At 40.2% G+C, this 21,299-nt stretch overlaps 2 long non-coding RNA genes across 2 annotated transcripts; both read right to left on the reverse strand.

The window, feature by feature from the left end:
• Nucleotides 1-561: 561 nt before the first annotated feature.
• On the reverse strand, nt 562-6,739 carry LOC120780532. The gene is made up of 2 exons (XR_005705899.1): nt 1,152-6,739; nt 562-1,100 (listed from the first exon to the last, which is right to left on the reverse strand). It is a non-coding gene; the product is annotated as an uncharacterized LOC120780532 (long non-coding RNA).
• A 5,936-nt stretch (nt 6,740-12,675) lies between these two features.
• LOC120780530 lies at nt 12,676-13,776 on the reverse strand. The gene is made up of 2 exons (XR_005705896.1): nt 13,120-13,776; nt 12,676-12,895 (listed from the first exon to the last, which is right to left on the reverse strand). It is a non-coding gene; the product is annotated as an uncharacterized LOC120780530 (long non-coding RNA).
• Nucleotides 13,777-21,299: the final 7,523 nt, after the last annotated feature.

Below are 21,299 nucleotides of genomic sequence, written 5' to 3' on the forward strand. Positions count from 1 at the left end.
TTTCGAGGTTATCTAAATGGCTGCACAGATTGTTATTGAATTTTACTGATTTATTTAACATCTCAAGGTTTTGAGTTAGTAGGTCTTCGGTCATCTTTGGTTTTTTTTCGTTCACTACGTTTGAGTTGCTTTTCAGTACTTCAGAAAAAGTGAGCTTACTCGTCTGTACACGATTCAGCTTGTTGACAGTACTTTTATTACCAATGGGTGGATTATTTGATGTACTGGGCAAATTTGCGGAAATTTTTTGTTTCTTCAAGGCTTTGTTACGAATGCTTTGAAGCTCCTTGGCAACAATACATCCTCTGTAGTTTGCCGGATGGCTTTCGCCACAGTTACAGCATTTTGGTTTTTCTGAGTTTGGTTTTTGGCACTCGATGGTTTTGTGCTTACCACCGCATTTTACGCACTTTGACATTTTGCCACAGAAGTTCTTGGTGTGTCCAAATGCCTGGAAATTTTTACATTGTGGAATAAGTTCAGAATTCCTAATAGGCTCGATGAGAACAACGGTTTCATAAATTTTCTTAATGTCTTCATTAGAATTAAAAATAGTTAAAATCATGTTTAAAGGTTATCGTATTTTCCACTTGAGTTTAATTCCGACTTTCATAACATTTAAACCCGGTTCTTTTAAATCAGCGATAATACCACTAAGCTACACGAATTGTGGAGATTTTTAGTTATAACCTTTATTGGGCGCGTTTCTTTGTCTTCAAGGGAATACCATGAAGCTCCCGACGCAGACAACATTTCTGTCACTGATCTGTAGTCATCACCTGATGTAACGCTTATTTTATGAATGTCGTTATTTAATAGTTTAAATACAAATGAACTTTTCGTATTATCTTTAATTAGGTTGTTTAGTTCTTTATAACAAGAAATATTCGAAATTTTAATAGGTGGAGGCCGCGGTTCATATTTCGGTTTTTCATTTTTAACTGTGTGGTTTTCACCGTTCGATGAAAAAGTATTTTCTTTTAAGATCACTTCTGGTGGAGCGTCGGACTGACGCTTTTTTTCTAGGCCTTTTATTTTTCTTTAAAATCGAGCATTTTTCCAGAGCTAATTCTTCTTCATCAGTTTCGTATTGAGATTGACTATAATTAGGCACAGGTATATAAAATCTGTAAAACACTACCGGCACTCACCTTTTTGACGAATTCGTAGAACTGGTTTGGAAGCAAAACTATGTGTTGATCAGCGATCGCGATGTTGAAACATGTATGCGCTCGGATAGAGAACAAAAGAGGCCGGGCGCTGTCCGTCGGTCCCTTTTGTTAATTATGTGTGGTTTTTTTTATGGATACGCCAAAGGTGGGTGTAAATCTTCAAAATATACTGTTGGCCCGTACCAACAATTATGCCCGATTCGCATAAAGCGCATACGTGCTAAAGCACCCCTTGCCCACAGACCTGTGTTTCCCTGCGGAACTACCTGTAGGCTTTCCTTCGCAGGGCAGGTATTGTTTATGTATATAACAGCTCCTTTATATTTATGTTCTTATGGTGTCATAGGTTTGCAGCATCTCGGGACTGCACTCTCGGTCTTACAGCGATTTCGTCTTCTGGAACCTTTTGCATAATATACGCTATTATCCCACATACAATATCCCATGCTAGATGGGAAGTTAGCATAAAACTTACTACGTCCCTTGAACGTATGGGTAGGGTCTTTCCTAGTTTATTGGAAAGTATTTGCCTTTCCTTTTGGAAGCGGACACATTCCACCAGTACGTGGTCTGCTGTTTCAATGTAATTTTCGCAGTGCATGCAGAGAGGAGATTCCACATGCTTGAATTTATGCAAATAGCTTCTGAAGCAGCCGTGGCCAGATACATAGAAACTGCGTAAGGTAGTAGTTCACCTCCCCATAATCCCGTTGGGTATCAGAGAGTGGGTCCACCTTCCCTTCGTTGAGTTATTCCATCTCTCCTGCCATTTCCGGAGGCATTTCTCGTCGATTTTTATCAGGTCTTGTCTATATTGGTTGGGTGATATGTTAGCCCTCATATCTCGGACTGATGAGCAACGCTCACCTGCTATGTCTATGGGGAGTCTTCCCGATATAACTTGGATTGCATCATGCGATACTGTTCTGAATGCACAGCAAGTTCTCAGTTACGCCAGTCTGTGTACCGAAGCAACTCCTCTCATATACGAGCTATGTCTAATAGCAGATATCCAAATTCGCGCCGCGTACAGAATGATGGAGCTACTGACGCTTGTCAGCAGCTTTCTGACTAGTTGTTTGGGGCCTCGCATATTGGACATTATTCTTGCTATTGCCTATAGATCTCGCCGCTTTGATGTATGTGGAAATTAGGTGCTGCTTAAAAGAGAGTCTATGATCTAGGATTACTCCAAGATATTTGAGATGTGGGCTTGACTTTATGGTATGCCCATCAATACATATCTCAATTGATTTCACTGTTTTTCGGCTGCTCATTAAAACCACCTCAGTTTTGTGTGCAGCTAGCTGTAAGCCAGCTGTCTCGAGCCATTTTTTAATATTGTTAATGCTTTCAGTACACTTGTATCTCGCTTCGTCTAGGGTTTTTGCTACTACTATGACCGCAATGTCGTCCGCGTATCCTACTATTTTTACCGCCTCAGGCATCGGGACTCTCAGAATTCCATTGTACATCACGTTCCAGAGTACAGGGATGGGACTGACCCTTGCGGAACGCCGCCTGTTACTTTATATGTTTCAGGTCCACATTCTGTCTCGTACACTAATACTCTGTTTTCAAAGTAGCTTGCCACAATTCGGAAGAGGTAGTCCGGGACCTTTAACACCCCAACGCCATCTACTCCCTTCCAGTGCTTTACCCGCTATTTTGGTGACCGCATTTATCGCATCTACTGTGCTACGTCCTTTCCGGAAACCGAACTGCATTGGATTCAACCCAGAGTCTCCTTCGGTATATTTCTCTAGCCGCTTACGAATAGTTGTTTCGAAAACTTTTCCAGCCGTATCAAGCTTACATAAGGGCCGATATGACGAGGGTTCTTCTGGAGGTTTATCACCTTTGGGGAGAAGAACGAGGCGTTGACGCTTCCAACATTTGCGAAAGGTCCCTTCCTTCAAGCAGCTTGTGTATGCGTTTTGGAACAATTTTGGCTTTCTTTGGATGATACGCTTAGTTAGGAAGTTGGGTATTCCGTCCGGGCCGGGTGATTTGCCAATCTTGATTCTTTTCACCGCATGTTGTATTTCTTCGTGGGACACTTCAGCGAAATTGGCACTTTCATAGGCTCGCATCTTGGGAATAAACTATGGCCTATCTTACGTAAAATTGCGGGAGATGTAGGTGGTGTTTTTGATCTACCTATTTTCTGCATTGCAATTCGGTAGGCTTTTCCCCAAGGGTCGTTATCTACTTCTGAGGTAAGTTGGTTAAAGGCATTTCTTTGGTGTTGGCTATGACCTTATGCAGTTCTTTCCTTTTTTTCCGAAAGTTTATAAGAAGTTCTGCAAAGTCACCTTTTCCTGTAGCACGATGCTGTCTACGTCGAAACTTGAGGCATTCAGCTCTCAGTTGCGCGATTTCTTCAGACCACCAGTATAGCGGGGCTCTGTTTCTTCCGTCTTTTCTTCGTGGCATCGTGGCATCGGCTACCATTACAAATGATTTTGTGATGTGCTTTGTCTTGTTCTGAGCGTTCCCTAGTAGATCCTCTTTTACTTGGCTAATGGCGAATTCCAGCATTTCTGTATCACAGGTTTCTGTTTTCCAGCGTCTTATTATGTTTTTAGGTGCGAAAATACCAGAGTTTTACTTATTCTGTATAATGATATTAAAGATTATGGCTCAATGGTCACTATGTGTATAGATGTCTGAAACTCTCCATGCGGTTTGCGTTGCTATCGACGAGCTTACGAAGGTAAGATCAATATACGATGACGCTCTTCCTTTCATAAATGTTGGCTTGTGTCCGTTGTTAAGGAGTATAATATCAATATTTGCAAGCGACGACAGAAGTGCTGTGCCCCTCGCGTTAGTGATCATACTCCCCCATTCTACCGCCCATGCATTAAAGTCACCAGCGATGACTAGCGGTGTCTTTCCTCTTGCGTGCGATGTGAGCCTAAAGAGCATATCCTGAAATTCTGTCAGGGATAGACTAGGAGCGGCGTAGCAACTGTAGAAATGTATGCCCTTTATCTTTGCGTACACGAAGCCTTTTTCTTTAATGGTTTGAGTATTTTCGAAAGGAACGTTGTTAAAGGTCCATATCGCAGATTTTGAATCTTTGTCTTTAATCCAGTTTTTGTCATTTTTTGGGGTCTTATACGGTTCACTATGTAATAGTACGTCTGTGTTAAGGTCCGAGGCAGTTTTTGTCAGCAGTGCTTGGGCTGCCGAACAGTGGTTGAGGTTTAACTGGAGATACCTCATCATTGCGGTTTTCCAGCGGCCTTTTTATAAACTGGGCAGCTAAAGCTACCAGTCGGGTACTTATTCGTCCCTTGTGGTTATAAGAGACATAGAGGCTCTTTATTGCATCCTTTTGCGGCATGCCCCTTTTCTCCACATCTATAGCAAGATCTTTCCTGTTTTTGCAGTTACGCGATATATGACCGAACTCTAAATGCTTTGAGTTCGGTCATATATCGCGCATCGGACTGGTCCTGTAATTTCTCGAACCCTACAATTAACCCAACCTATTTTTATTTTATTTGCGTCAAGGATTTTTTTTGATATTGCCAAAGGGACAATAATGGCAATTTGCGTTTCGTCCTTAAGCCGTCGCATGGATTTGATGGCACTATGTTCTAGATTTTCTTCGTCAGGAAATTTGTCATTTATGGACATACATACTTCCTCGGCTGTCGTTGCCTCGTTTAAGTCTCTAATTTCTTGTGTAATTGCTTGTGCTAGTACTTCTGCCATATCTTTTAGGACCTCTATTGCGCGTTCCCTGAGTTTTTTAGAAGGCTCTTTCGTTTTTGCTTTGAGCTTTAGCAGAAGTTCACCCTTAGCTGTTCTCCTTGCTTTGCTCAAGCTATCACCGAGGTCTTGAAGTCTGGGGTCTGATTTCATTTTCTTTAGCATATCTGCGTACGACATGTCTCTGGTCTTCGAAATCACCAGAGCTTCCGTGCGCTTCAGCTTCCGTTTCGGTATCTCTGGTTCCGTTTTTTTCAGTTCCGGCTTATTACGTCTGTTTTTCACCAGTTCCCATTCAGTTGCCTGTTTTTCTGAGGGAGGTGCCACACTTTCAGGTATTTGCGTTTATTGCATTTCAACACAGTCGTTTCGTCTTTTACTCCTTGAATCCTTTTCCCGTTTTCGAGCTTCCTCTTCGCTTGGATTGCGATCACAAACCACGGCGAAGTTTGGGACGTGTTTTCCCTCCTTTCACCGGGGCTTAGTTTAGTAGCACGCTCAGAGGCAGCTAGCTCATACAATGAGGTTATCCGTCCTATGGTGTCCCTCATAGCTTGGTGGATAGATCGTCTCTTTCCATCCTCAAGCATTGCAACCAGATTGCCAATCTAATCCCCGAGTTGATAAAAGACTGGCATATTTCCTGCAGTAATTGTTTTTCTCGCCATAGGAGTTACTTCTTGCTGCTTGTCTTGTTCAGCCCCTGCTGCTGTGCTGCTTTCGTGGTTGGTATGCAGCGGCGGTGTTCGCATAACATTTGAGCTTCGCCTAAAGACCATGTGCTCGTTTACATTTTCAAATTCGGTGTCATTATTATGATTTGTGGTGTTCATTTAATTGGGTCCCCCCTCAAGGCCGCTATCTCTGCTCGCTATGTGCAATCGCTGTGATGATCCCGTGGTTATCTTTGCAGTGCAGGGAGGTTATGCAAGGGTTGACTTAGGTCCTTATGGGCACCGAAGTTTAGTGCCAGATCAGCGTTAATCGGGAGCAACGCTCAACCGAAATTGCAGCGCCAACTAAATGACGGCAAGCATCGAACGTACCTTGAGGCCTTGCCGGGGTTTTAGTGGGGACGGAAGGCATTTGTAACATAAGCCGGCAAGCCGTTTCAGCAAGATTTCACTCCGCTTACTAAAGTCGCCGAATACTACGCCTGTCAGCTCCAGTGTAAAATTTTCGAGAACTGTGTCCAGTTGATTTTTACCAGAGTCTTACTTGGCTTAGAAACTGGTATCCGTTTTATAAGAATTTCTTTCCAATTTCCGATTGTAGTTGGATAGTTCAGCCGCTCCTGACTTGCAGACAGACGCTGCCCAATGAGCCGCTCAATTTGAGTCCGACGCTCCCGGGATTTTTCTTTGGTTGACACGTAGTTTAGGGCGGTGTCGGTTCGCAGGCAACTTGCTGCCGTTGCACGGGTCGCATACCCCGAAATATGCCACAATGATGCAGACGGTGTGGGCGTCGACAGATGGGCCACCTTATCTGACGGGTCTCCGAAATCCTCGATGTGATCGGTGGTGGTCGGGTGCCACCACGAGGCGCGGATGCAGGTACCGCTGCAGGCGCGGTTACCTGTACAGGTGCCGGCGTTGTTGCCGATGCGGTTGCTGGCGTGGTTGCCGGAGCAGCAGCCGATGCTGTTGCAACTACCGTTCGGGGCGCTGGGGCAGGCCCGTTGCGTATTTGCAACTGGCGTACCTACATCCATGGTAATCTGTGGTAAATGAGATGGTTAATTATACATATCTGTCATTGTAAGTTGATATGGGCAATCGTGCCACGATGTGGCATGAATGGGTCGTCGTATTGATCGACCATTTTCTTTTAGTTTTCTTTACGGTTTGTTATTTTTTCGTACGGTTTGTTATTTTTATTTACGATTTGTTATTTTCATTTCGTCTTCTTCTTAATTGGCGTAGACACCGCTTACGCGATTATAGCCGAGTTAACAACAGCGCGCCAGTCGTTTCTTCTTTTCGCTGCGCGGCAATTGGATATTCCAAGCGAAGCCAGGTCCTTCTCCACTTGGTCCTTCCAACGGAGTGGAGGTCTTCCTCTTTCTCTGCTTCCCCCAGCGAGTACTGCGTCGAATACTTTCAGAGCTGGAGTGTTTTCATCCATCCGGACAACATGACCTAGCCAGCGTAGCCGCTGTCTTTTAATTCGCTGAACTATGTCAATGTCGTCATATATCTCGTACAGCTCATCGTTCCATCGGATGCGATATTCGCCGTGGCCAATGCGCAAAGGACCATAAATCTTTCGCAGAATTTTTCTCGAAAACTCGTAACGTCGACTCATCGGTTGCTGTCATCGCCCAAGCCTCTGCACCATATAGCAGGACGGGAATTATGAGCGACTTATAGAGTTTAGCTTTTGTTCGTCGAGAGAGGACTTTACTTTTCAATTGCCTACTCAGTCCGAAGTAGCACCTGTTGGCAAGAGCAATCCTGCGTTGGATTTCCAGGCTGACATTATTAGTGGTGTTAATGCTAGTTCCTAAATAGACGAAATTATCTACAACTTCAAAGTTATGACTGTCAACAGTGACGTGAGAGCCACGTCGCGAGTGCGACGACTGTTTGTTTGATGACAGGAGATCTTTCGTTTTGCCCTCGTTCATTACCAGACCCATTTTCTGTGCTTCTTTGTCCAGCCTGGAGAAAGCAGAACTAACGGCGCGGGTGTTGAGGCCGATGATATCAATATCGTCGGCATACGCCAGCAGCTGTACACTTTTATAGAAGATGGTACCTTCTCTGTTTAGTTCTGCAGCTCGAACTATTTTCTCCAGGAGCAGGTTGAAGAAGTCGCACGATAGGGAGTCGCCTTGTCTGAAACCTCGTTTGGTATCGAACGGCTCGGAGAGGTCCTTCCCGATCCTGACGGAGCTTTTCGTGTTGTTCAACGTCAGTTTACACAGCCGTATTAGTTTTGCGGGGATACCAAATTCAGACATCGCGGCATAAAGGCAGCTCCTTTTCGTGCTGTCGAAAGCAGCTTTGAAATCGACGAAGAGGTGGTGTGTGTCGATTCTCCTTTCACGGGTCTTTTCCAAGAATTGGCGCATGGTGAATATCTGGTCGGTTGTTGATTTTCCAGGTCTGAAGCCACACTGATAAGTTCCTATCAGTTTGTTGACGGTGGGCTTTAATCTTTCACACAATACGCTCGATAGAACCTTATATGCGATGTTGAGGAGGCGGATCCCACGGTATTTGGCGCAGATTGTGGGGTCTCCTTTTTTATGGATTGGGCAGAGCACATTTAAATTCCAATCGTTGGGCATGCTTTCGTCCGACCATATTTTACAAAGAAGCTGATGCATGCTCCCTATTAGTTCTTCGCCGCCGTGTTTGAATAGCTCAGCCGGCAGTCCGTCGGCCCCTGCCGCTTTGTTGTTCTTGAGGCGGGCAATTGCTATTCGAACTTCTTCATGGTCGGGTAATGGAGCGTCTGATCCAACGTCATCGATTGGGGAATCGGGTTCTCCTTCTCCTGGTCTTGTGCGTTCACTGCCATTCAGCAGGCTGGAGAAATGTTCCCTCCATAATTTAAGTATGCTCTGGGCTTCAGTGACTAGATCACCTTTGGGGGTTCTACAAGAGTATGCTCCGGTCTTGAAACCTTCTGTAAGCCGCCGCATTTTTTCGTAGAATTTTCGAGCATTACCCCTGTCGGCCAGCTTATCAAGCTCTTCGTACTCACGCATTTCGGCCTCTTTCTTCTTCTGTCTGCAAATGCGTCTCGCTTCCCTCTTCAACTCTCGGTATCTATCCCATCCCGCACGTGTAGTGGTCGATCGTAACGTTGCGAGTGTAGGCAGCCTGTTTTTCTCCGCTGCGACACGGCACTCCTCGTCGTACCAGCTGTTCTTTTGCTCTTTCCGAAAACCAATGGTTTCGGTTGCAGCTGTACGTAAGGAATTTGAAATGCCGTCCCACAGTTCCCTTATACCGAGTTGTTGACTAGTGCTCTCAGAGAGCAGGAGTGCAAGCCGAGTAGAAAATCGTTCGGCTATCTGTTGTGATTGCAGCTTCTCGACATCGAACCTTCCTTGTGTTTGTTGGCGTGCGCTTTTTGCTGCACAGAGGCGAAGGCGAATCTTAGCTGCAACAAGATAGTGGTACGAGTCGATGTTAGGACCTCGGAGCGCACGCACATCTAAAACACTGGAGACGTGTCTTCCATCTATCACAACATGATCGATCTGGTTGGTAGTTTTCGATCCGGAGACAGCCAGGTAGCTTGATGAATCTTCTTATGCTGGAATCTAGTACTACAGATAACCATATTTCGGGCCCCGGCGAAGTCAATCAGCCTCAACCCATTTGGGGATGTTTCGTCGTGGAGGCTGAATTTACCGACCGTAGTGCCAAATATACCTTCTTTGCCCACCCTGGCGTTAAAGTCGCCAAGCACGATTTTGACATCGTTGGGGGCAGCTCTCATAAGCGCGCTCCAAGCGCTCATAGAAGGCATCTTTGGTCACATCGTCCTTCTCATCCGTCGGGGCGTGGGCGCAAATCAGCGATATGTTGAAGAACCTCGCTTTGATGCGGATTGTGGCTAGACGTTCATTCACCGGAGTGAATGATAGTACTCGGCGACGGAGTCTCTCTCCCACCACGAATCCAACACCAAACTTGCGCTCCATTATATGGCCACTGTAGTAATTGTCACAAGGACCTACTCGTCTCTGTCCTTGTCCCGTCCATCGCATTTCTTGGACGGCGGTGATGTCAGCCTTTATTTTTGCGAGGACATCAACCAGCTGAGCAGCGGCACCTTCCCAATTAAGGGTCCGGACATTCCAGGTGCATGCCCTCAAATCGTAGTCCTTATTCCGTTTGACATGGTCGTCATCAAAAGGGGGGTCTATCATCCGAGGCTGTGTTTTCTTTTTCATTGGTATTGCTTTTTACGTGGCCGGTCCCAAGCCCAGCGCACAACCCTATGTAGGGAATGTTTCGCCTTCTCACATTAGCTCACCTTCGAACAGATGTTCTTAGGCTACCCAGAGGATACTTGGTCAAAGACCGGAAGTAGTGAGCTGCTTGATCCATGTGTAAAAGAATCGTTTCTGGCCACTCCCAAGTGAATGGCGATCAGAGAACTTTCCTCACTTGCGTGAACTTCTACACACGACTCCATCCTCCTCATTTTCGGTTGTTATTTTTAACGGTTGGTATTGGCGTATTTCTCGGTTTATTATATTGCGATATTATCGGTTCGGTTTTTTCGGTTTTCGGATTCGCGATCATCGGAAGTTGGCAGAAAGCATAGCTTCACGAGCGGTCTGGTTAGTGTTCCATTTTGCGTACGGAGATCCCTGACCCGTATGTGACCGTCGGAGCCATAATGTAGCTTTTCTATGCAGCCAAGCCGCCACTCGGCGGAGGGTAGACAATCATCATGAATGAGGACACAGTCTCCAAGTTTAGGCGCTTGTTCAGGAATCTTCCAACGGTATCTTTTGTGGAAATCCTTTATGTACTCGTCCTTCCATCGGCGGCTGAAATCATGATGGAGAATTTTAATTCGTTCCCATCGATTTAATAGGGATAGCGATCTCACGCCTGGCTCAGAAATGGCCAGGATGGGTGCTCCTACTAGAAAATGTCCTGGAGTTAAGGCGGTGAAATCTGAAGAGTCTTAAGATAGTACAGGGTGTGGCCGTGAATTGAGAACGGCTTCAATTCGATTTAATAACGTCGTGAACTCTTCGTAATTGAATTTATAATTTCCAGCTACCTGTTTGAAATGGGATTTGAAGCTTTTTACAGCTTATTCCCATAAACCGCCCATTTGAGGAGCGCTTGGGTATAAATTGCCAATTGATACCTTGAGGGGCGTACTTTTGTACGATGTCGAGCGACACTTGTTTTAGGAAATCCACAAATTGCTTTTCTGTGGCTCGTTGCGCTCCAATGAAAGTTTTGCCATTATCGCTCATGATCTTTGATGGGTAGCCACGTCGAGCGACGAAGCGAGCAAATGTCGCGAGAAAAGCCTCCGTCGTCAGATTACTACATAGCTCAAGATGTACTGCCTTTGTTGTGAAACTTACAAAGGCAGTCACATAGCCTTTCATTAGAGTATGAGACCTTAACATAGACGCCTTTACCTGGAAAGCCCCAGCAAAATCAACACCTGTTGTGGTGAAAGGCAGAACGAAATTGCAGCGTTCCGGTGGAAGTGCTGCCATAATCTGCGTTCGCATCTTCTGTTTGTGCATAGTGCTTCTTGATTTGCGGCTTAAGACGGGGGATATATGTAATATTCCTGGGGTACCATATGTTGCATGAGGCTATGTTCGGCACGTAGCATTAAGTAGTGGATGTAATTGAGGAATAATGTGGCAAATGGTGACCTCTCTGGAATTATTATGGGGTGGCGTTCGTTGTATGTTAGGCTCGAATTCGCAAGCCGATCATTGGCACGAAGAAGACGTTTCGTGTTCAGAAATGGGTTTAGAACTAAGAGTGAGCTCGTTTTATACTCTCGCAACAAATATGCTAAGGAGAGTATTATAGTTTTGTTCACATAACGGTTGTTTGTAAGTCCTAAAACTGAAAGAGTCAGATATAGGGTTATATATACCAAAGTGATCAGGGTGACGAGTAGAGCTGAAATCCGGATGTCTGCCTGCCCGTCCATCCGTGCAAGCTGTAACTTGAGTAAAATTTTAGATATCGTGATGAAACTTGGTACACGTAATTCTTGGCTCCATAAGAAGGTTAAGTTCGAAGATGGGCAAAATCCGCCCACTGCCACGCCCACAAAATAGCGGAAACCGAAAACCTATAAAGTGTCATAACTAAGCCATAAATAAAGATATTAAAGTAAAATTTGGCACAAAGGATCGCATAAGGAAGGGGCATATTTGGACGTATTTTTTTTGGAAAAGTGGGCGTGGCCCCGCCCCCTACTAAGTTTTTTGTACATATCTCGGAAACTACTATAGCTATGTCAACCAAACTCTACAGAGTCGTTTTCTTCAGGCATTTCCATATACAGTTCAAAAATGGAAGAAATCGGATAATAACCACGCCCACCTCCCATACAAAGGTTATGTTGAAAATCACTAAAAGTGCGTTAACGGACTAACAAAAAACGTCAGAAACACAAAATTTTGCGGAAGAAATTGCAGAAGGAAGCTGCAGCCAGGCGTTTTTTAAAAATTGAAAATCGGCGTGGCCTCGCCCACTTATGGACCAAAAACCATATCTCAGGAACTACTCGACCGATTTCAATGAAATTCGGTACATAATATTTTCTTAACACCCTGATAACATGTACAAAATATAGGTGAAATCGGTTCACAACCACGCCTTCTTCCAATATAACGCTATTTTGAATTCCATCTGATGCCTTCTCTGTATAATATATAGTACATTAGGAACCAATGATGATAGCGGAATAAAACTTTACAAAAATACGGTATTTGAAAAATATGTAAATGACGTATACATAAATCTCGATTATCACTTTATCATGCGAGAGTATAAAATGTTCGGTGACACCCGAACTTAGCCCTTCCTTACTTGTTTTGCTATACATATGTTCAATTAAGATTTTATTTAATGAACGAATCCTAAAATACATTCTGGCTATGAAAAACAATTATTTTACTTTCGAGCTACCATTTACAAAATTACTGAAATCTAAGTGCTTCTGGGCGTAATTTGTACTTATGTACGATATGCAAATCAGTACCATTTACATCGTCAAATACTGCTTGCAAGGCTGTCATATGCTCCATTAACATATCTGTTGGTTTTGAGAGTCCTCCTTCAAAAGGTGATCCACCCAAGTATAAGACGAACAATTTTCTGAATTGCCACAAATTTCGAGGTTGTCTTTACCGAGTTTGTGGCAGATGTACCCTGCCAAATTCTCAAGTCCGTTGTTGTTGAGAATCTCCAAGCCATCATTATTTTCAATTGGGTTAGTGGAATTTATATCAACTGACACATGTTGAAAACTATTACCTGTAAAAATATAACAAACATACATACATGCGTATAAATAAATGGAATAAATTGTTAGTTAAGATTATTATTATAATTAGGATAAGAAACAGTGCAAAAACTTAGTTTGTGTGTTAGTACATATTTGCATTTGTTAACATCAATACATTTTTATATAAGAATGTTTTCTGTAGTTTTAGGTTTATAATATAATTTATAATACTTTTTAGAATTTTGGCACTTACCTGGCCGTTGATGAAAATGTAGCTAAGTTTTTGCTCCAAATTATTTCTGTGGAATTCCGAGGTTTTAATGGAAATCCTAAGGCGTTTAATTTCTGCTGACTGCTCGTTTTTGTACTTATTCAAAGTTCTAACAACACTATTCAGCCATACATACTTATGTAAGAAAAAGATACTTCATCAATATCAATTAGGACTAACATTTCTGTTTCCAAAAGCAGTATTTTCTCGTCTTTCTCATCGACGACCTCCTCTCCTGCAGTTTGAGGTGCCCTGTCCAACCTTGTCTTCTTGAATTACTTCAACAGGGGCGGTATTCTTCAACATTGTTGTTAACATCTCTTTTTTGGAACGAGACTCCATCCTTTTCTGCCGTTCATTAGCTTCTGCAGGAGCAGTGGTTAACGTGGGAAAAGCGTTAGGCAGCAACTTAGTTGGATTCCGCGAACTTAAACTTGCAAGAGTGTTTGGTGATTTTAGAGCTTCGCAAGCAAAATTGAAATTTTCGTCATTGAGAGCGAACTGTTTGACTATTACGCCTGCTTGACCTTTGGTTTTGTATCTGGGGTAATACAATTTCTGCGTTTGTGATAATTTAGGATGGTTTATGTAAACGGCTGTAAACATGTCCCGGAAGTACAGCCACTGTTCATAACCATCATGAAATATATCTGCGTCGCATACTGGCACTTTAAGGTGAATGCCTGAACTTGCCTCTTGGGCTTGTCTTTGCCTTTCATTAGCCTCTGCAGGAGCAGAGCTGAAAGCAAACATGCGCATTGAGCAATCTTGTTTCTATTACTCTTGGGGTATACCTATAGGTGGATATTTTATTTATTATGTGCTAATGAGCGCTCGTATTAGAGATCACTGCACGTTGTACATATGCATGTATGTACATACATATGTATTACGCTTTGGTTTTTTACACAATCCTGCTTGTTTTTGTTGATCAAAAATCAAGGGTATTGCGGGAAATATGCGAATGTGGACTGTGAATATATTTTATACGCAATCCTGCTTGGTTTTGTTAGACGAAACCCAAGGGGTATCGCGGAATATACATATGCCAATGTGTACTTTGAAGCAGTGAGCGTATCTACATATGTATGTGACAATACACTTATGTACAAATTTTGTATTTTATAAAAATCCTTTTTTAACATATTTATTGTTATATACATAATTTGTACCCAATGTCGATTGGGTATTTCTTCCAGTATATATTGAATATATTTATATGCGCCGTAGGTGCATATGTATATACGAATAAATATATACATATACTACATATTTGTATATATGTATGTTCGTACGAAGAAACCACGAAAAGAGAATTAACCGACCGCAGGTAATTTTCTCAAGATCACTCGGTTTTATGTATATATATATTTTTATAATTGCGCCGCATATACACGTGTATGTATGTATATTAGGGCAGGTCGATTTTTTTTCGCATAAAGCGGCTAGCAAAAGAGAAAACTACTGAAAATTCTAAGAAAGTTTTGCCAAGAGACCATGGGTCTAAAATTAATTTCCAGTTCGCGCAGAGTGACTTTATATTTCGAGATCCTACCTATTAAATTGTGCTCAAAAACCTATAGTTTTAAAAATAACAGCGTGCCATGCAATTAATGCAATAATAGCAGGCTTGTGTAACTTATTTTTTTTACGTGGCTGAGCAAAAGACAACAAAAAAAAGCAATCGTACGGTACTCTTACCACACAACACTGCGAGAAATTGTTAACACTGTAATCCAAAATAATTCATACTTCGCTCATATTGAAAATATCTTACTGGGAATGCTTTATGGTAAGAGAAAAGATGTTCGCAATAAATTTTGAATGCTCAGACTACTTTGATCTGGTTGACCTAGATGATGACAGTGTTTTGTCTGAGCCTCCATTCTCAGCAAACATTCCATACGAACACTTGTTGCAGTTTATTGAGTCTGAAGATCCGCCGCTTCCTGACCCAGGGATTCCATGTCATACCCAAGCAACTGAGAGTTGTGTACAGCTTCTGACAACAGTTTCCCGACGGGCTATTGCAAAGAATAGAGACGATATCATGGAAAACTTAATTACAATAACAAAATTTTATTTTCGATCCACCGTAATTTCCACAATTTTAGAATTTTTTAAAAAATATGGGAATATCTGTATGCTGCATACATAGAAGCACAAACTCTCATTATAATCGAAGAAACCAAGCACAATTTTCCGGATCGCTTCTTATGAAAGTATAGGTTTTTGAGAACAATTTAATAAGTATGACCTCAAAATGTAAAGTCGCTCTGCGCGAAATGGAAATTTATTTTAGATCCATGGTTTCTTAGCAAAACTTTCTTAGAATTTTCTGTAGTTTTCGTTTTTGCTAGCCGCTTTGTTGGTTTTTTCCACCCATACAAATCGACCCGGCCTAATGTAAATACATACATATGTTCGCAGAGATAAGAAACCGCGAAATGAGAATTTAGTAATCTTTTAATTTTAGATACATATATGAATGTATATGTATATTTGAAATATGTTGAATATGATTAAACTAGCGAAAGAGCAAGTTATGCTCTTTGCTGTAATAGTGGTATATGTGACATATACATATGTATGTATGTATGATATACAATTTTTATTTGCGCATATGCTTTTGACTTTTATACTCTCGCAACAAAGTTGCTAAGGAGAGTATTATAGTTTTGTTCATATAACGGTTGTTTGTAACTCTTAAACTAAAAAAGTAAGATATAGGGTTATATATACCAAAGTGATCAGGGTGACGAATAGAGTTGAAATCCGGATGTCTGTCTGTCCGTCCGTCCGCCCGTGCAAGCTGTAACTTGAGTAAAAATTGAGATATCATGATGAAACGTATTTCTTGGCTCCATAAGAAGGTTAAGTTCGAAGAATGGCAAAATCGGCCTACTCCCACGCCCACAAAATGGCGGAAACCGAAAACAGTGAAACTTTGCACAAAGGATCGCATTACGGAGGGGCATATTTGGACGTACTTTTTTTTGGAAACTGGGCGTGGCCCCGACCCTACTAAGTTTTTTGTACATATCTCGGAAACTACTATAGCTATGTCAACCAAACTCTATAGAGTCGTTTCCTTCAGGCATTTCCATATACAGTTCAAAAATGGAAGAAATCGGATAATAGCCACGCCCACCTCCCATACAAAGATTATGTTGAAAATCACTAAAAGGGCTTTAACCGACTAACAAAAAACGTCCGAAAGACTAAATTTTACCGAAGAAATGGCAGAGTGAAGCTGCACCCAGGCTTTTTTTAAAAATTGAAAATGGGCGTGGCGTCGCCCACTTATGGACCAAAAACCATATCTCAGGAACTACTTGACCGATTTCAATGAAATTCGGTATAAAATATTTCCTTAACACCCTGATGACATGTGCGAAATATATATGTTAATATCTTCCAATATAACGCTATTTTGAATTCCATCTGATGCCTTCTCTGTATAATTTATACATTAGGAACCAATGATGATAGTGGAATAAAACTTTACAATAAATACGGTATTTGAAAACTATGTACATGACGTATAATGAAATCTCGATTATCACTTTATCATGCGAGAGTATAAAATGTTCGGTGACACCCGAACTTAGCCCTTCCTTACTTGTTTTTTCTTGTGATTGCCGTAGCTTATTTTAAGCAATCCTGCTTATACTTGATCAAGTATAAGGAGTTTTGCTGGAAATTACTGCTAGTAAATACTTGAAAAATTTTTTGTTCTTTTTTGATTTTTATGATTTTTACCGGCAATCAATAATCCGCTATACACAGTACCTAACTGCTTTGTTTGCGGTTTCTCGGTTTTTACAGCAAAATAAACCGAATACCGAAAACGGTTTGGTGACGGTTTTCTGTTCTTTTTATACTCTCGCAACAAAGTTGCTAAGGAGAGTATTATAGTTTTGTTCACATAACGGTTGTTTGTAAGTCCTAAAACTAAAAGAGTCAGATATAGGGTTATATATACCAAAGTGATCAGGGTGACGAGTAGAGTTGAAATCCGGATGTCTGTCTGTCCGCCCGTCTGTCAGTCCGTCCGTCCGTCCGTGCAATTTTGAAAAAAAAAATTGGGGGAAAAGCTCAAAAAACGGATTTTTGAAAAAAAATGTTTTTTTTGGTTTTTTTAAATTTTTTTGGATGTTGAAAATATTTTTATCAGAAAGCTGAGATTTTTTTACATAAAATTGGATAACTGCAAAATTTTTTTCCCTCAATTTTGAAGTCGTTAAAAAATAAAGGAAATTGTAATTTTTTTGTTTGATCCCAATTTGAATTGCGCGTCAAAAAACAATGGAGCAACTTTGACCACTAAAAAGTTTACAAATATTCTTATTTTGGTCTATATATTCTAAAGTTTCGTCAAAATCGGAGAACCACGGGTACAAAACCATGTCGCCAGTTGATGTAATGGCCCGTATGTAAGTACAAATCAATTTCAAATCGAGATATTATCATTTATCAGTAATATAATATGCGCGAGTTATGTGTACACTATCATCTCAACCAGACACCACACAACAAAATACTATAAATTGGACAAAATAAAAGATTAAAGAAAAACAAGTAAACATTACAAAAAATATAAGATAACAAGTAGAGATAAAGAACATAATGCGAAATGTATACAAACATGTTTTGGTCCTTATGTTTGACTATAATGATAACCCAAACATTATCGGGTAAACCCACAGTCATGTTTGTTTGCATTCAATAGAAAATAAGATTACATTTTACAAATATTGTATTCATAATGCAAATGCATACAAACATGTTTTGGTCCTTATGTTTGACTATAATGATAACTTAAACATTATCGGGTAAAACCCCACAGTCATGTTTGTTTGCATTCAATAGAAAATAAGATTACATTTTACAAATATTGTATTTCATAAGAAAATAAACAAAACAAAAAGAAATAGATTAAGAAAATTGTAATCACTTTAGTAGTTATATAAGCAGAACATAACTTGAAACATCAGAGAATAAAATATAATGTCATAGAAACAACATCATTGGCATTTTTATTCCTCCGCTCGAACAAACCTAAAACTGGCGCAGTCGGTAGGATACAAACTGCAAAGTTGAGCGATACTAAAAACTGAAGTTTTTAAGTTTCGTAAGCTTTAGCAACGGAAGCAAATCTTAAGATTAGCTCCCATTTTAAAAAGATCTCTTATATATACAAATATATAAGTCGGTCGGCACAGATAGCCAAGTTTAAGAAATTTAAGTTTCTACACAAGTTATCTGGAACGTCGGAGAGCGACTCCGAGGACTACAATTTGTGAAGGCGAAGAATAGCTTCATTCCGCCCATCAACATTACCAGGAAGAGTGGGATTAAAGATTAATGCCCCACACACAGAAGACGCAGAAAGACCGAAGTGCACCATACAAAGCAACAACAACAAGTTCAGTTGTAATAAAAGAGGATACATCAGCAATGAATCCAGGCGAGCAGCAACCACTTCAGATGACAGGATCGCAAATTTTGAAGGAAGCTTCAAGAATCATGGACTTTGACGGCAGAGATTTATCATCATTCATCAGGGAAGTTGACATGATCCTTCCTTTATTCAACCCCAACCCATCAATGTTGGAATTTGTAACGCAGCGACACGTCAAAACAAAAATTAAAGGAGAAGCAGCAAGTGTCATCCGGCCTTTGGGACCTACACCAACATGGCAGCAAAATGAGAGAAGAACTCATAAAAGAATTTTGGAGTAAAGGAGTCGTACCACACCCTTTACAATCAGGCGATTGTACTACGAAACTATAACGTAAGTCGAATATTTCCAAAAATTTAAAAGATATTTTAGATAAACTAAATTTAAAACATGAATTCGATAGGATAAAGCCTATAGAATTTTCCCCAATTAACAACGAAAGTTTAATTCTAAAAACATTTTTAAATGGGATACACCCCAACTTAAGCAGTGTAGTGATTAGTAGAAATATAAGCACCATTAGAGAGGCTTTTAGCGTTCTTCAGAGACAGGTTTGCTAATACAATTTGATAAAAGACAAAACAATTATAAAAGAAATAATTATAGAAATTTTTCAAATAGAAATTCTTTGTCTCACAATTTTGGCAATTTCAATAATAACCAGTATATGCAAAATTCCAATAATTTTCAATTTGGACAAAATCAGCCGAGAGAATTTCGTAACAATTCTAGCCAAAATGACAATTATCAACAATTTAGCTTTGGACAAAGTAGGCAAAATAATTCACAACAATCTAGAAGATATAATTCAGTCCAAAGGAGACAAAACCCCCCCGAACCGATGGAAATAGATCACGTTCAAGAACAAGCAAATTTTCGGTTGCCAGCCCAAAACAATCGTTACCGATAATAGAAGTGACCATAAAAAATTCCAAAATTAAATGTCTTATTGACACAGGGTCTACAACATCATTATTGAAATATAATGTGTTAAAAGATTATGAATGCATTGAGCTTGATAAACCAATACACTTTAGCACCATTAAGGAAAATTTTTCCCTAAATAAAGAGTTAGTCACCCCAACCCCAAACGAATTCAATGAAAAAGTTATATACATTGGAAACTAACCAACATAAAAAATAAAAACTTTGATGCAATAATAGGACAAAATATTTTAAAACCTATTAAAGCAATAATTAACTTAGAAAAGGAGTATGTAGAAGTAAACGGCAATAAAATTAAATTTATAAACTCATGCCCTTACAATTACGAAGATATTAATATACTTACAGAATGTAAAGAGAATTTGCTAGATATTTTATCAAATAGTGACATGAATGAAGAAGAAAAGCAAAAATTAGAATACATTCTAAAAGCAAATAGCGATTTATTTTTCCAAGAAGGTAAAAACCTTTCTCATACTCATGAAATTCAGCATGAAATAGTTACAAAAACAAGTAGACCAACTTATAATAAAATTTATAGATATCCCCAAATTCATGAAGAAGAAATTATTAGACAGATGAACGAGATGTTGCGCCAAGGTATAATTAAAGAAAGTAGTTCCCCGTACAACTCGCCTCTTTGGATTGTACCGAAAAAGCAAGACAATTCAATGAAGAAAAAATGGAGAATAGTTATTGACTACAGGAAGCTAAACGAAGTCACTATAGATGACAAATTTCCCAATACCCCATATAGAAACAATACTCAGCAAACTTGGAAGAGCTCAGTATTTTACAACATTAGATCTTGCAAAAGGCTTTCATCAAGTATTAATAAAAGAAGAAGATAGACCAAAAACAGCTTTCTCTACACCCCAAGGACACTTTGAATTTATAAGAATGCCGTTCGGACTAAAGAATGCACCAGCAACTTTCCAACGTTTAATGAATTCAGTTCTTAGGGAATATATCAACAAGATATGTGTAGTTTATTTAGACGACATCTTAATTTTTAGTTCAAGTATTGAAGAACATACCCAAAATATCACCAAAATATTTTCAGCATTAAGAAAACATAATTTAAAGATTCAGGTAGATAAATGCAAATTTTTCGCGAAAACAACTGAATTTCTAGGTCACACTTTAACAACAGAAGGGATACAACCAAATTTAAGCAAAATTGAAAACATACATAAACTAAAGTTGCTTACTACATCAAAGCAAATTAAATCATTCATAGATATAACAGGTTATTATAGAAAATTTGTAAGAGATTACGCTAAAGTAGCACATGGTTTAACAAAATATTCCAAAAAGGATATTAAAATAAACACTCGCGATCTTCAGTACATATCGTCCTTTGAAAAACTTAACAGTGTATTAGTAAGCCCTCCAATATTGAAATATCCAGACTTTAACAAAAAATTTGGCATTTCAACTGATGCAAGTGACTTTGCAATTGGCGCAGTATTAACCCAGGACAGTCATCCTATAAGCTATGCTAGTCGAACACTTAACAAACACGAAAGAAGTTATTCCACTACAGAAAAAGAACTACTAGCTATTGTCTGGGCAGTGACATATTATAGACCATACATTTATGGCAGAGCATTCGATCTCTTAACCGATCACCAACCACTTAAGTGGCTCCAAATAAAAAACAAGGGAAAAGACATTAACCCAAGATTGCAAAGATGGTTAATTAAACTAGGTGAATACAATATTAATATAAATTACGTGAAAGGAAAGGAA

The sequence above is a fragment of the Bactrocera tryoni genome, unplaced genomic scaffold (assembly GCF_016617805.1).
Source record: "Bactrocera tryoni isolate S06 unplaced genomic scaffold, CSIRO_BtryS06_freeze2 scaffold_25, whole genome shotgun sequence".
Lineage (NCBI taxonomy): Eukaryota > Metazoa > Arthropoda > Insecta > Diptera > Tephritidae > Bactrocera > Bactrocera tryoni.